Raw genomic sequence first — 16,422 nt, 5'->3', positions numbered from 1 at the left:
GGTAATCTATGCGGCACACACGTCAACGCCGAAATATGATTGGCTCAAAAGGTTATACTTATTATCACGTGAGCTCGGACTTGTCCCAGCAGCTAATCTAGTCAGCGTAGTAATACAATAACAACGAATCCAAAAATCCAATTGAAAATCAAATATAAGATCCAGTGGTGTTCACTAATTTCATGGCTGCTTCTAAACGTCTTTCTCAAAGAAATTTGAAATCAAGGAGAATAAAAGACATTAGTTTGTTGCTGTCACGATCATAAAATTCAATCAGATCATTCAGGATTTTCTTGACAGTTATATCATGAAAAGGAAATAAGGAATAACCGGCATGCAATTTGCCTACAACAAAATCAACTATCATTGTATCATTATAATCATTTTTGCATTGTTATGATCAAGAAAGTTACCAGCATCAAGGTGAAATCATCAAATCTTTAAAAACATCTGCAATCTCATCTTAACCAGTAAACTCTTTATTACTGACAACAGTTCTTGCAATTTCACATCTGTATAATGAAGGTCCCGATATCTTTTGATACTATTTTCAATGTTACTTTTTAAACATTCTCGTATGGGCTTTCTCGCAAGAGTAATTACACTATTTCTTCATTTCTTAAAGCTACCTAATCTACTATTTCAGTCAGTGACATAATAAGTGATCGTCTCAAACCTCTTATGAAGGGAATCTGCTTGTAATGCTAGTATCTAATGAGGGTTATGACCTGGTCGCGAAACACTCTCAAACATTCATTATAGAAGCTATTGGCATCATAAAGTCAAGGACCCTAAATTTAAAGCGAATTGAAGAATTTGATAATTAATAAAAACGCTTAAAAATGGTATGGCAAAATATTATGATTCCGCTGGGGGTCGATCCCAGGACCTCTCGCGTGTGAGGCGAGCGTGATAACCACTACACTACGGAACCATTGGTTCGAAGGTTACAAAATACACTTTCTGATGATATCTGTACCTTTCATGGTCCTTTCATTAGTAACTATAGTTCATTCGGCACAGCATCATCAATATTATACGCATTTGTAGCTCAGTGACATGTCATGTCATGTCCGTATCTCAAAATGAAGTTAACATTACCGAATTCGTTTTGCTCACGAACAATTTCAACACCATAATGATCAACGTACAGCTCAAAGCTACTCATTCGATACATGATACAAATCATGGTATGCATGATGTTGATCCTGGGGATATGGAAAGGTTCCTATTTGATGGAGAATTCAGATGTTATGCGTATTGCCATATGGCACATGTAAACCAGCAACATATGCATCATTTATTTGTCATTCTATTACTTTTCATTTCTACTAAATCTGTGCTTATGGTGCGATTTGTTTACTACGTAGACCACGTATGTCTTTCTGTGACACGCAACGGCTGTCAAATCTTCGTTTGTTAATGATGTGATATATTAACAGTATTTACACCATGGCAAATAGATTAGATAGTTCAGTGCTTTGTCCTAGCGACATCTTCTCGATTGCATAGTTACCTCCCTTTGAATGTAATGTCAACTAACCAATAGCGTGTAACAGCGGTGCTTTGCGCATGGGCCGAAAATGGTAGGGACGATTCACTTCAGAAGGATACTTTGTCGGTTCAGCAATGACATACCACCACAGAGAAGCCATTACAAGTGTATTTCTATGAAAGGCTATATCTGTACATAAAACGTATCGCCATTGGAATATCGCTTATTTATCAGTCTATTGCAGCAGTGATCTCCCATCTCGATCATGTAGAAAGAGTGTTCAAATTTTGGAGTAGCTGATTTTGACTATATGCGGTGGCTTGCCTCTACTTCTCATTAGATTAACTGACCCAAAATTCTGCAGCGTCTGATTGACCCGCCATTGTGTTGATAGGGTTAACATATAGGAACCATGCCTAGCGAAGATGTTGCTGTCATGACTGTTCAGTCGTGTCTAAGAAATAGATCCTTCTATAACTGAAGGACCAACATTGCGTAACACATAAACACGGGACTCTCTCTATCTCTCTCCATGTAAAGAAGTGGTATTGATATTAGTAGTCTACCTCTTGCATGTACGCGGTTCTAATTGAATGCTAAAGCTGTCATCGAAGCAGAAGACCAGGATTCACACCGAGGTGTTTTTCACATGCATCTTTCTTGTTTGTAACAATGTATACATAAGACTATCAACTGGAACGACTTTAGTTTATTCCAGCTAAAAGGTGTGTGTAACCAAAATGAGTCTACTTGACCTCTAAACAATCAAAGAGTTTAAGGCCGCCATTCGGAATACAGCATCTGCACATCATCACATTGTTAAGGTTTCAGTGTATATGAGATTAGGCTATCGTTAGTAAAATCAAAGAGTTTTCTTGGGGTCAACAATTAAGATGTTTCAGCTAATCTAGTTAGCAAAGTAATACAGGAGTAACGAATCCTAAAATACAATTGAAAATCAAATATAAGATTCAGTGCTGTTAACTAATTCCATGGCTGCTTCTAAACTTCTTTCTCAAAGACATTTGAAATCGAGGAGAATAAAAAATATTAAATTCTTGCTGTCAGGATCATAAAATCCAATCAGGTCATTCAGGATTTTCTTGACAGTTATATCATGAAAACGAAATAAGGAATAAGCGCCATGCAATTTGTCTACAACAAGATCAGCTATCACTGTAATCCTTTATGCATAGTTTATGATCAAGAGGTTTACCAGCATCAAGGTGAAATCGTGAAATCTTTATAAGTAAAACATCTGCAATACCATCTTAACCAGTAAACCCTTTATTACTGACAACAGTTCTTGCAATTTCACATTTGTATAATGAAGGTCCCGATATCTTTTGTTACTATTTTTAAAGTTACTTGTTAAACATTCTCGTATGGGCTTTCTCGCAAGATTAATTACACTATTTCTTCATTTCTTAAAGCTCACTAAATCTACTATTTCAGTCAGTGACATAATATGTGATCGTTTCAAAGGTCAAATGAAGGGAATCTCCTTGTAATGCTAGTATCTAATGAGGGTTATGGCCTGGTCGCGAAACACTCTCAAACATTCATGATAAAAGCTATTGGCATCATAAAGTCAATGACCCTAAATTTAAAGCGAACTGAAGAATTTGATAAGTAATAAAAGCGCTTAAAAATGGTATGGCAAAATATTATGGTTCCGCTGGGGGTCGATCCCAGGACCTCTCGCGTGTGAGGCGAGCGTGATAACCACTACACTACGGAACCATTGGTACTCAGCTTCCAAACTACACTTTGTGATGACAACTGTACCTTTCATGGTCCTTCCATTAGTTTTTATAGTTCATTCGGCACAGCATCATCAATGCTATCCGCGTTTGTAGCTCAGTAACATGTTATGTCTTTGTCTCAAAATGAAGTTAAAATTAGCTTAATTCGTTTTGCTCACGAACAATTTCAGCACCATAATCATCAATGTTAAGATGAACGCTACTCATTCGATACATAGGTATTAGACGCGAGCTGGATGGAGAGAAAAAAACATAATCTGAAGGAGAATTCTCATATAGAGTGACAAAATTACCTTAGATAACCCCCATGATCCTTTCTGGCATAGGACCCTCTCTATCATAATATATAAGAGGGAAGGTACGTAACTTCCAAATATTTAGTTCCACCCATGACCCTCGATTTCCTTCTTCTCTTTCCGTCTATAAAGGCACACGACCATACTATATGGCTTGTTCTACTCCGGAGATATTTTTCTATTCATCAAGCCATCATTGACGTTTCTGCGTTGTACCAAACTGAAGTTACGGGCTCCGAAACGTGCGATTTCGCGAATTTTGTCTCTTGGGACAAGTACGTGCACATGTGGAAACCGGTGAACAGAGCTACATGTACCATGTTTGCGACTCTACGATGCAACCATCCTTGAATTACAGAAAAGTGGGAGATGCAAACGTAATTTTTACTTCCCATTAATTCGATTCAACTTAATGAACCATGTTCCATGCAAGAATTAGACATTGTCTTCTTCACTGCACATACATCGCATACATGCGACACGATTTTCAAAGTAGGTAATCTATGCGGCACACACGTCAACGCCGAAATATGATTGGCTCAAAAGGTTATACTTATTATCACGTGAGCTCGGACTTGTCCCAGCAGCTAATCTAGTCAGCGTAGTAATACAATAACAACGAATCCAAAAATCCAATTGAAAATCAAATATAAGATCCAGTGGTGTTCACTAATTTCATGGCTGCTTCTAAACGTCTTTCTCAAAGAAATTTGAAATCAAGGAGAATAAAAGACATTAGTTTGTTGCTGTCACGATCATAAAATTCAATCAGATCATTCAGGATTTTCTTGACAGTTATATCATGAAAAGGAAATAAGGAATAACCGGCATGCAATTTGCCTACAACAAAATCAACTATCATTGTATCATTATAATCATTTTTGCATTGTTATGATCAAGAAAGTTACCAGCATCAAGGTGAAATCATCAAATCTTTAAAAACATCTGCAATCTCATCTTAACCAGTAAACTCTTTATTACTGACAACAGTTCTTGCAATTTCACATCTGTATAATGAAGGTCCCGATATCTTTTGATACTATTTTCAATGTTACTTTTTAAACATTCTCGTATGGGCTTTCTCGCAAGAGTAATTACACTATTTCTTCATTTCTTAAAGCTACCTAATCTACTATTTCAGTCAGTGACATAATAAGTGATCGTCTCAAACCTCTTATGAAGGGAATCTGCTTGTAATGCTAGTATCTAATGAGGGTTATGACCTGGTCGCGAAACACTCTCAAACATTCATTATAGAAGCTATTGGCATCATAAAGTCAAGGACCCTAAATTTAAAGCGAATTGAAGAATTTGATAATTAATAAAAACGCTTAAAAATGGTATGGCAAAATATTATGATTCCGCTGGGGGTCGATCCCAGGACCTCTCGCGTGTGAGGCGAGCGTGATAACCACTACACTACGGAACCATTGGTTCGAAGGTTACAAAATACACTTTCTGATGATATCTGTACCTTTCATGGTCCTTTCATTAGTAACTATAGTTCATTCGGCACAGCATCATCAATATTATACGCATTTGTAGCTCAGTGACATGTCATGTCATGTCCGTATCTCAAAATGAAGTTAACATTACCGAATTCGTTTTGCTCACGAACAATTTCAACACCATAATGATCAACGTACAGCTCAAAGCTACTCATTCGATACATGATACAAATCATGGTATGCATGATGTTGATCCTGGGGATATGGAAAGGTTCCTATTTGATGGAGAATTCAGATGTTATGCGTATTGCCATATGGCACATGTAAACCAGCAACATATGCATCATTTATTTGTCATTCTATTACTTTTCATTTCTACTAAATCTGTGCTTATGGTGCGATTTGTTTACTACGTAGACCACGTATGTCTTTCTGTGACACGCAACGGCTGTCAAATCTTCGTTTGTTAATGATGTGATATATTAACAGTATTTACACCATGGCAAATAGATTAGATAGTTCAGTGCTTTGTCCTAGCGACATCTTCTCGATTGCATAGTTACCTCCCTTTGAATGTAATGTCAACTAACCAATAGCGTGTAACAGCGGTGCTTTGCGCATGGGCCGAAAATGGTAGGGACGATTCACTTCAGAAGGATACTTTGTCGGTTCAGCAATGACATACCACCACAGAGAAGCCATTACAAGTGTATTTCTATGAAAGGCTATATCTGTACATAAAACGTATCGCCATTGGAATATCGCTTATTTATCAGTCTATTGCAGCAGTGATCTCCCATCTCGATCATGTAGAAAGAGTGTTCAAATTTTGGAGTAGCTGATTTTGACTATATGCGGTGGCTTGCCTCTACTTCTCATTAGATTAACTGACCCAAAATTCTGCAGCGTCTGATTGACCCGCCATTGTGTTGATAGGGTTAACATATAGGAACCATGCCTAGCGAAGATGTTGCTGTCATGACTGTTCAGTCGTGTCTAAGAAATAGATCCTTCTATAACTGAAGGACCAACATTGCGTAACACATAAACACGGGACTCTCTCTATCTCTCTCCATGTAAAGAAGTGGTATTGATATTAGTAGTCTACCTCTTGCATGTACGCGGTTCTAATTGAATGCTAAAGCTGTCATCGAAGCAGAAGACCAGGATTCACACCGAGGTGTTTTTCACATACATCTTTCTTGTTTGTAACAATGTATACATAAGACTATCAACTGGAACGACTTTAGTTTATTCCAGCTAAAAGGTGTGTGTAACCAAAATGAGTCTACTTGACCTCTAAACAATCAAAGAGTTTAAGGCCGCCATTCGGAATACAGCATCTGCACATCATCACATTGTTAAGGTTTCAGTGTATATGAGATTAGGCTATCGTTAGTAAAATCAAAGAGTTTTCTTGGGGTCAACAATTAAGATGTTTCAGCTAATCTAGTTAGCAAAGTAATACAGGAGTAACGAATCCTAAAATACAATTGAAAATCAAATATAAGATTCAGTGCTGTTAACTAATTCCATGGCTGCTTCTAAACTTCTTTCTCAAAGACATTTGAAATCGAGGAGAATAAAAAATATTAAATTCTTGCTGTCAGGATCATAAAATCCAATCAGGTCATTCAGGATTTTCTTGACAGTTATATCATGAAAACGAAATAAGGAATAAGCGCCATGCAATTTGTCTACAACAAGATCAGCTATCACTGTAATCCTTTATGCATAGTTTATGATCAAGAGGTTTACCAGCATCAAGGTGAAATCGTGAAATCTTTATAAGTAAAACATCTGCAATACCATCTTAACCAGTAAACCCTTTATTACTGACAACAGTTCTTGCAATTTCACATTTGTATAATGAAGGTCCCGATATCTTTTGTTACTATTTTTAAAGTTACTTGTTAAACATTCTCGTATGGGCTTTCTCGCAAGATTAATTACACTATTTCTTCATTTCTTAAAGCTCACTAAATCTACTATTTCAGTCAGTGACATAATATGTGATCGTTTCAAAGGTCAAATGAAGGGAATCTCCTTGTAATGCTAGTATCTAATGAGGGTTATGGCCTGGTCGCGAAACACTCTCAAACATTCATGATAAAAGCTATTGGCATCATAAAGTCAATGACCCTAAATTTAAAGCGAACTGAAGAATTTGATAAGTAATAAAAGCGCTTAAAAATGGTATGGCAAAATATTATGGTTCCGCTGGGGGTCGATCCCAGGACCTCTCGCGTGTGAGGCGAGCGTGATAACCACTACACTACGGAACCATTGGTACTCAGCTTCCAAACTACACTTTGTGATGACAACTGTACCTTTCATGGTCCTTCCATTAGTTTTTATAGTTCATTCGGCACAGCATCATCAATGCTATCCGCGTTTGTAGCTCAGTAACATGTTATGTCTTTGTCTCAAAATGAAGTTAAAATTAGCTTAATTCGTTTTGCTCACGAACAATTTCAGCACCATAATCATCAATGTTAAGATGAACGCTACTCATTCGATACATAGGTATTAGACGCGAGCTGGATGGAGAGAAAAAAACATAATCTGAAGGAGAATTCTCATATAGAGTGACAAAATTACCTTAGATAACCCCCATGATCCTTTCTGGCATAGGACCCTCTCTATCATAATATATAAGAGGGAAGGTACGTAACTTCCAAATATTTAGTTCCACCCATGACCCTCGATTTCCTTCTTCTCTTTCCGTCTATAAAGGCACACGACCATACTATATGGCTTGTTCTACTCCGGAGATATTTTTCTATTCATCAAGCCATCATTGACTTTTCTGCGTTGTACCAAACTGAAGTTACGGGCTCCGAAACGTGCGATTTCGCGAATTTTGTCTCTTGGGACAAGTACGTGCACATGTGGAAACCGGTGAACAGAGCTACATGTACCATGTTTGCGACTCTACGATGCAACCATCCTTGAATTACAGAAAAGTGGGAGATGCAAACGTAATTTTTACTTCCCATTAATTCGATTCAACTTAATGAACCATGTTCCATGCAAGAATTAGACATTGTCTTCTTCACTGCACATACATCGCATACATGCGACACGATTTTCAAAGTAGGTAATCTATGCGGCACACACGTCAACGCCGAAATATGATTGGCTCAAAAGGTTATACTTATTATCACGTGAGCTCGGACTTGTCCCAGCAGCTAATCTAGTCAGCGTAGTAATACAATAACAACGAATCCAAAAATCCAATTGAAAATCAAATATAAGATCCAGTGGTGTTCACTAATTTCATGGCTGCTTCTAAACGTCTTTCTCAAAGAAATTTGAAATCAAGGAGAATAAAAGACATTAGTTTGTTGCTGTCACGATCATAAAATTCAATCAGATCATTCAGGATTTTCTTGACAGTTATATCATGAAAAGGAAATAAGGAATAACCGGCATGCAATTTGCCTACAACAAAATCAACTATCATTGTATCATTATAATCATTTTTGCATTGTTATGATCAAGAAAGTTACCAGCATCAAGGTGAAATCATCAAATCTTTAAAAACATCTGCAATCTCATCTTAACCAGTAAACTCTTTATTACTGACAACAGTTCTTGCAATTTCACATCTGTATAATGAAGGTCCCGATATCTTTTGATACTATTTTCAATGTTACTTTTTAAACATTCTCGTATGGGCTTTCTCGCAAGAGTAATTACACTATTTCTTCATTTCTTAAAGCTACCTAATCTACTATTTCAGTCAGTGACATAATAAGTGATCGTCTCAAACCTCTTATGAAGGGAATCTGCTTGTAATGCTAGTATCTAATGAGGGTTATGACCTGGTCGCGAAACACTCTCAAACATTCATTATAGAAGCTATTGGCATCATAAAGTCAAGGACCCTAAATTTAAAGCGAATTGAAGAATTTGATAATTAATAAAAACGCTTAAAAATGGTATGGCAAAATATTATGATTCCGCTGGGGGTCGATCCCAGGACCTCTCGCGTGTGAGGCGAGCGTGATAACCACTACACTACGGAACCATTGGTTCGAAGGTTACAAAATACACTTTCTGATGATATCTGTACCTTTCATGGTCCTTTCATTAGTAACTATAGTTCATTCGGCACAGCATCATCAATATTATACGCATTTGTAGCTCAGTGACATGTCATGTCATGTCCGTATCTCAAAATGAAGTTAACATTACCGAATTCGTTTTGCTCACGAACAATTTCAACACCATAATGATCAACGTACAGCTCAAAGCTACTCATTCGATACATGATACAAATCATGGTATGCATGATGTTGATCCTGGGGATATGGAAAGGTTCCTATTTGATGGAGAATTCAGATGTTATGCGTATTGCCATATGGCACATGTAAACCAGCAACATATGCATCATTTATTTGTCATTCTATTACTTTTCATTTCTACTAAATCTGTGCTTATGGTGCGATTTGTTTACTACGTAGACCACGTATGTCTTTCTGTGACACGCAACGGCTGTCAAATCTTCGTTTGTTAATGATGTGATATATTAACAGTATTTACACCATGGCAAATAGATTAGATAGTTCAGTGCTTTGTCCTAGCGACATCTTCTCGATTGCATAGTTACCTCCCTTTGAATGTAATGTCAACTAACCAATAGCGTGTAACAGCGGTGCTTTGCGCATGGGCCGAAAATGGTAGGGACGATTCACTTCAGAAGGATACTTTGTCGGTTCAGCAATGACATACCACCACAGAGAAGCCATTACAAGTGTATTTCTATGAAAGGCTATATCTGTACATAAAACGTATCGCCATTGGAATATCGCTTATTTATCAGTCTATTGCAGCAGTGATCTCCCATCTCGATCATGTAGAAAGAGTGTTCAAATTTTGGAGTAGCTGATTTTGACTATATGCGGTGGCTTGCCTCTACTTCTCATTAGATTAACTGACCCAAAATTCTGCAGCGTCTGATTGACCCGCCATTGTGTTGATAGGGTTAACATATAGGAACCATGCCTAGCGAAGATGTTGCTGTCATGACTGTTCAGTCGTGTCTAAGAAATAGATCCTTCTATAACTGAAGGACCAACATTGCGTAACACATAAACACGGGACTCTCTCTATCTCTCTCCATGTAAAGAAGTGGTATTGATATTAGTAGTCTACCTCTTGCATGTACGCGGTTCTAATTGAATGCTAAAGCTGTCATCGAAGCAGAAGACCAGGATTCACACCGAGGTGTTTTTCACATACATCTTTCTTGTTTGTAACAATGTATACATAAGACTATCAACTGGAACGACTTTAGTTTATTCCAGCTAAAAGGTGTGTGTAACCAAAATGAGTCTACTTGACCTCTAAACAATCAAAGAGTTTAAGGCCGCCATTCGGAATACAGCATCTGCACATCATCACATTGTTAAGGTTTCAGTGTATATGAGATTAGGCTATCGTTAGTAAAATCAAAGAGTTTTCTTGGGGTCAACAATTAAGATGTTTCAGCTAATCTAGTTAGCAAAGTAATACAGGAGTAACGAATCCTAAAATACAATTGAAAATCAAATATAAGATTCAGTGCTGTTAACTAATTCCATGGCTGCTTCTAAACTTCTTTCTCAAAGACATTTGAAATCGAGGAGAATAAAAAATATTAAATTCTTGCTGTCAGGATCATAAAATCCAATCAGGTCATTCAGGATTTTCTTGACAGTTATATCATGAAAACGAAATAAGGAATAAGCGCCATGCAATTTGTCTACAACAAGATCAGCTATCACTGTAATCCTTTATGCATAGTTTATGATCAAGAGGTTTACCAGCATCAAGGTGAAATCGTGAAATCTTTATAAGTAAAACATCTGCAATACCATCTTAACCAGTAAACCCTTTATTACTGACAACAGTTCTTGCAATTTCACATTTGTATAATGAAGGTCCCGATATCTTTTGTTACTATTTTTAAAGTTACTTGTTAAACATTCTCGTATGGGCTTTCTCGCAAGATTAATTACACTATTTCTTCATTTCTTAAAGCTCACTAAATCTACTATTTCAGTCAGTGACATAATATGTGATCGTTTCAAAGGTCAAATGAAGGGAATCTCCTTGTAATGCTAGTATCTAATGAGGGTTATGGCCTGGTCGCGAAACACTCTCAAACATTCATGATAAAAGCTATTGGCATCATAAAGTCAATGACCCTAAATTTAAAGCGAACTGAAGAATTTGATAAGTAATAAAAGCGCTTAAAAATGGTATGGCAAAATATTATGGTTCCGCTGGGGGTCGATCCCAGGACCTCTCGCGTGTGAGGCGAGCGTGATAACCACTACACTACGGAACCATTGGTACTCAGCTTCCAAACTACACTTTGTGATGACAACTGTACCTTTCATGGTCCTTCCATTAGTTTTTATAGTTCATTCGGCACAGCATCATCAATGCTATCCGCGTTTGTAGCTCAGTAACATGTTATGTCTTTGTCTCAAAATGAAGTTAAAATTAGCTTAATTCGTTTTGCTCACGAACAATTTCAGCACCATAATCATCAATGTTAAGATGAACGCTACTCATTCGATACATAGGTATTAGACGCGAGCTGGATGGAGAGAAAAAAACATAATCTGAAGGAGAATTCTCATATAGAGTGACAAAATTACCTTAGATAACCCCCATGATCCTTTCTGGCATAGGACCCTCTCTATCATAATATATAAGAGGGAAGGTACGTAACTTCCAAATATTTAGTTCCACCCATGACCCTCGATTTCCTTCTTCTCTTTCCGTCTATAAAGGCACACGACCATACTATATGGCTTGTTCTACTCCGGAGATATTTTTCTATTCATCAAGCCATCATTGACGTTTCTGCGTTGTACCAAACTGAAGTTACGGGCTCCGAAACGTGCGATTTCGCGAATTTTGTCTCTTGGGACAAGTACGTGCACATGTGGAAACCGGTGAACAGAGCTACATGTACCATGTTTGCGACTCTACGATGCAACCATCCTTGAATTACAGAAAAGTGGGAGATGCAAACGTAATTTTTACTTCCCATTAATTCGATTCAACTTAATGAACCATGTTCCATGCAAGAATTAGACATTGTCTTCTTCACTGCACATACATCGCATACATGCGACACGATTTTCAAAGTAGGTAATCTATGCGGCACACACGTCAACGCCGAAATATGATTGGCTCAAAAGGTTATACTTATTATCACGTGAGCTCGGACTTGTCCCAGCAGCTAATCTAGTCAGCGTAGTAATACAATAACAACGAATCCAAAAATCCAATTGAAAATCAAATATAAGATCCAGTGGTGTTCACTAATTTCATGGCTGCTTCTAAACGTCTTTCTCAAAGAAATTTGAAATCAAGGAGAATAAAAGACATTAGTTTGTTGCTGTCACGATCATAAAATTCAATCAGATCATTCAGGATTTTCTTGACAGTTATATCATGAAAAGGAAATAAGGAATAACCGGCATGCAATTTGCCTACAACAAAATCAACTATCATTGTATCATTATAATCATTTTTGCATTGTTATGATCAAGAAAGTTACCAGCATCAAGGTGAAATCATCAAATCTTTAAAAACATCTGCAATCTCATCTTAACCAGTAAACTCTTTATTACTGACAACAGTTCTTGCAATTTCACATCTGTATAATGAAGGTCCCGATATCTTTTGATACTATTTTCAATGTTACTTTTTAAACATTCTCGTATGGGCTTTCTCGCAAGAGTAATTACACTATTTCTTCATTTCTTAAAGCTACCTAATCTACTATTTCAGTCAGTGACATAATAAGTGATCGTCTCAAACCTCTTATGAAGGGAATCTGCTTGTAATGCTAGTATCTAATGAGGGTTATGACCTGGTCGCGAAACACTCTCAAACATTCATTATAGAAGCTATTGGCATCATAAAGTCAAGGACCCTAAATTTAAAGCGAATTGAAGAATTTGATAATTAATAAAAACGCTTAAAAATGGTATGGCAAAATATTATGATTCCGCTGGGGGTCGATCCCAGGACCTCTCGCGTGTGAGGCGAGCGTGATAACCACTACACTACGGAACCATTGGTTCGAAGGTTACAAAATACACTTTCTGATGATATCTGTACCTTTCATGGTCCTTTCATTAGTAACTATAGTTCATTCGGCACAGCATCATCAATATTATACGCATTTGTAGCTCAGTGACATGTCATGTCATGTCCGTATCTCAAAATGAAGTTAACATTACCGAATTCGTTTTGCTCACGAACAATTTCAACACCATAATGATCAACGTACAGCTCAAAGCTACTCATTCGATACATGATACAAATCATGGTATGCATGATGTTGATCCTGGGGATATGGAAAGGTTCCTATTTGATGGAGAATTCAGATGTTATGCGTATTGCCATATGGCACATGTAAACCAGCAACATATGCATCATTTATTTGTCATTCTATTACTTTTCATTTCTACTAAATCTGTGCTTATGGTGCGATTTGTTTACTACGTAGACCACGTATGTCTTTCTGTGACACGCAACGGCTGTCAAATCTTCGTTTGTTAATGATGTGATATATTAACAGTATTTACACCATGGCAAATAGATTAGATAGTTCAGTGCTTTGTCCTAGCGACATCTTCTCGATTGCATAGTTACCTCCCTTTGAATGTAATGTCAACTAACCAATAGCGTGTAACAGCGGTGCTTTGCGCATGGGCCGAAAATGGTAGGGACGATTCACTTCAGAAGGATACTTTGTCGGTTCAGCAATGACATACCACCACAGAGAAGCCATTACAAGTGTATTTCTATGAAAGGCTATATCTGTACATAAAACGTATCGCCATTGGAATATCGCTTATTTATCAGTCTATTGCAGCAGTGATCTCCCATCTCGATCATGTAGAAAGAGTGTTCAAATTTTGGAGTAGCTGATTTTGACTATATGCGGTGGCTTGCCTCTACTTCTCATTAGATTAACTGACCCAAAATTCTGCAGCGTCTGATTGACCCGCCATTGTGTTGATAGGGTTAACATATAGGAACCATGCCTAGCGAAGATGTTGCTGTCATGACTGTTCAGTCGTGTCTAAGAAATAGATCCTTCTATAACTGAAGGACCAACATTGCGTAACACATAAACACGGGACTCTCTCTATCTCTCTCCATGTAAAGAAGTGGTATTGATATTAGTAGTCTACCTCTTGCATGTACGCGGTTCTAATTGAATGCTAAAGCTGTCATCGAAGCAGAAGACCAGGATTCACACCGAGGTGTTTTTCACATACATCTTTCTTGTTTGTAACAATGTATACATAAGACTATCAACTGGAACGACTTTAGTTTATTCCAGCTAAAAGGTGTGTGTAACCAAAATGAGTCTACTTGACCTCTAAACAATCAAAGAGTTTAAGGCCGCCATTCGGAATACAGCATCTGCACATCATCACATTGTTAAGGTTTCAGTGTATATGAGATTAGGCTATCGTTAGTAAAATCAAAGAGTTTTCTTGGGGTCAACAATTAAGATGTTTCAGCTAATCTAGTTAGCAAAGTAATACAGGAGTAACGAATCCTAAAATACAATTGAAAATCAAATATAAGATTCAGTGCTGTTAACTAATTCCATGGCTGCTTCTAAACTTCTTTCTCAAAGACATTTGAAATCGAGGAGAATAAAAAATATTAAATTCTTGCTGTCAGGATCATAAAATCCAATCAGGTCATTCAGGATTTTCTTGACAGTTATATCATGAAAACGAAATAAGGAATAAGCGCCATGCAATTTGTCTACAACAAGATCAGCTATCACTGTAATCCTTTATGCATAGTTTATGATCAAGAGGTTTACCAGCATCAAGGTGAAATCGTGAAATCTTTATAAGTAAAACATCTGCAATACCATCTTAACCAGTAAACCCTTTATTACTGACAACAGTTCTTGCAATTTCACATTTGTATAATGAAGGTCCCGATATCTTTTGTTACTATTTTTAAAGTTACTTGTTAAACATTCTCGTATGGGCTTTCTCGCAAGATTAATTACACTATTTCTTCATTTCTTAAAGCTCACTAAATCTACTATTTCAGTCAGTGACATAATATGTGATCGTTTCAAAGGTCAAATGAAGGGAATCTCCTTGTAATGCTAGTATCTAATGAGGGTTATGGCCTGGTCGCGAAACACTCTCAAACATTCATGATAAAAGCTATTGGCATCATAAAGTCAATGACCCTAAATTTAAAGCGAACTGAAGAATTTGATAAGTAATAAAAGCGCTTAAAAATGGTATGGCAAAATATTATGGTTCCGCTGGGGGTCGATCCCAGGACCTCTCGCGTGTGAGGCGAGCGTGATAACCACTACACTACGGAACCATTGGTACTCAGCTTCCAAACTACACTTTGTGATGACAACTGTACCTTTCATGGTCCTTCCATTAGTTTTTATAGTTCATTCGGCACAGCATCATCAATGCTATCCGCGTTTGTAGCTCAGTAACATGTTATGTCTTTGTCTCAAAATGAAGTTAAAATTAGCTTAATTCGTTTTGCTCACGAACAATTTCAGCACCATAATCATCAATGTTAAGATGAACGCTACTCATTCGATACATAGGTATTAGACGCGAGCTGGATGGAGAGAAAAAAACATAATCTGAAGGAGAATTCTCATATAGAGTGACAAAATTACCTTAGATAACCCCCATGATCCTTTCTGGCATAGGACCCTCTCTATCATAATATATAAGAGGGAAGGTACGTAACTTCCAAATATTTAGTTCCACCCATGACCCTCGATTTCCTTCTTCTCTTTCCGTCTATAAAGGCACACGACCATACTATATGGCTTGTTCTACTCCGGAGATATTTTTCTATTCATCAAGCCATCATTGACTTTTCTGCGTTGTACCAAACTGAAGTTACGGGCTCCGAAACGTGCGATTTCGCGAATTTTGTCTCTTGGGACAAGTACGTGCACATGTGGAAACCGGTGAACAGAGCTACATGTACCATGTTTGCGACTCTACGATGCAACCATCCTTGAATTACAGAAAAGTGGGAGATGCAAACGTAATTTTTACTTCCCATTAATTCGATTCAACTTAATGAACCATGTTCCATGCAAGAATTAGACATTGTCTTCTTCACTGCACATACATCGCATACATGCGACACGATTTTCAAAGTAGGTAATCTATGCGGCACACACGTCAACGCCGAAATATGATTGGCTCAAAAGGTTATACTTATTATCACGTGAGCTCGGACTTGTCCCAGCAGCTAATCTAGTCAGCGTAGTAATACAATAACAACGAATCCAAAAATCCAATTGAAAATCAAATATAAGATCCAGTGGTGTTCACTAATTTCATGGCTGCTTCTAAACGTCTTTCTCAAAGAAA

The 16,422-nt window shown here is 37.4% G+C and overlaps 8 non-coding genes across 8 annotated transcripts; all 8 read right to left on the bottom strand.

Moving 5' to 3' along the window:
- Positions 1 to 861: 861 nt before the first annotated feature.
- On the bottom strand, positions 862 to 934 carry Trnav-cac (transfer RNA valine (anticodon CAC)). The gene has a single exon. It is a non-coding gene; the product is annotated as a tRNA-Val (tRNA).
- Positions 935 to 3,165: 2,231 nt separating this feature from the next.
- Trnav-cac (transfer RNA valine (anticodon CAC)) lies at positions 3,166 to 3,238 on the bottom strand. The gene has a single exon. It is a non-coding gene; the product is annotated as a tRNA-Val (tRNA).
- A 1,675-nt stretch (positions 3,239 to 4,913) lies between these two features.
- Positions 4,914 to 4,986, bottom strand: Trnav-cac (transfer RNA valine (anticodon CAC)). The gene has a single exon. It is a non-coding gene; the product is annotated as a tRNA-Val (tRNA).
- A 2,231-nt stretch (positions 4,987 to 7,217) lies between these two features.
- Trnav-cac (transfer RNA valine (anticodon CAC)) lies at positions 7,218 to 7,290 on the bottom strand. Its single transcript has one exon. It is a non-coding gene; the product is annotated as a tRNA-Val (tRNA).
- A 1,675-nt stretch (positions 7,291 to 8,965) lies between these two features.
- Positions 8,966 to 9,038, bottom strand: Trnav-cac (transfer RNA valine (anticodon CAC)). The gene has a single exon. It is a non-coding gene; the product is annotated as a tRNA-Val (tRNA).
- Positions 9,039 to 11,269: 2,231 nt separating this feature from the next.
- On the bottom strand, positions 11,270 to 11,342 carry Trnav-cac (transfer RNA valine (anticodon CAC)). Its single transcript has one exon. It is a non-coding gene; the product is annotated as a tRNA-Val (tRNA).
- Positions 11,343 to 13,017: 1,675 nt separating this feature from the next.
- Trnav-cac (transfer RNA valine (anticodon CAC)) lies at positions 13,018 to 13,090 on the bottom strand. Its single transcript has one exon. It is a non-coding gene; the product is annotated as a tRNA-Val (tRNA).
- A 2,231-nt stretch (positions 13,091 to 15,321) lies between these two features.
- Positions 15,322 to 15,394, bottom strand: Trnav-cac (transfer RNA valine (anticodon CAC)). Its single transcript has one exon. It is a non-coding gene; the product is annotated as a tRNA-Val (tRNA).
- Between the last annotated feature and the right edge of the window lie 1,028 nt (positions 15,395 to 16,422).

The sequence above is a fragment of the Sinohyriopsis cumingii genome, chromosome 4, assembly GCF_028554795.1.
Source record: "Sinohyriopsis cumingii isolate HCF-2022 chromosome 4, ASM2855479v2, whole genome shotgun sequence".
NCBI classification, from domain to species: domain Eukaryota; kingdom Metazoa; phylum Mollusca; class Bivalvia; order Unionida; family Unionidae; genus Sinohyriopsis; species Sinohyriopsis cumingii.
Note: the sequence above shows the minus strand (reverse complement) of the source record. Positions and strands in the feature narration are given on the sequence as shown.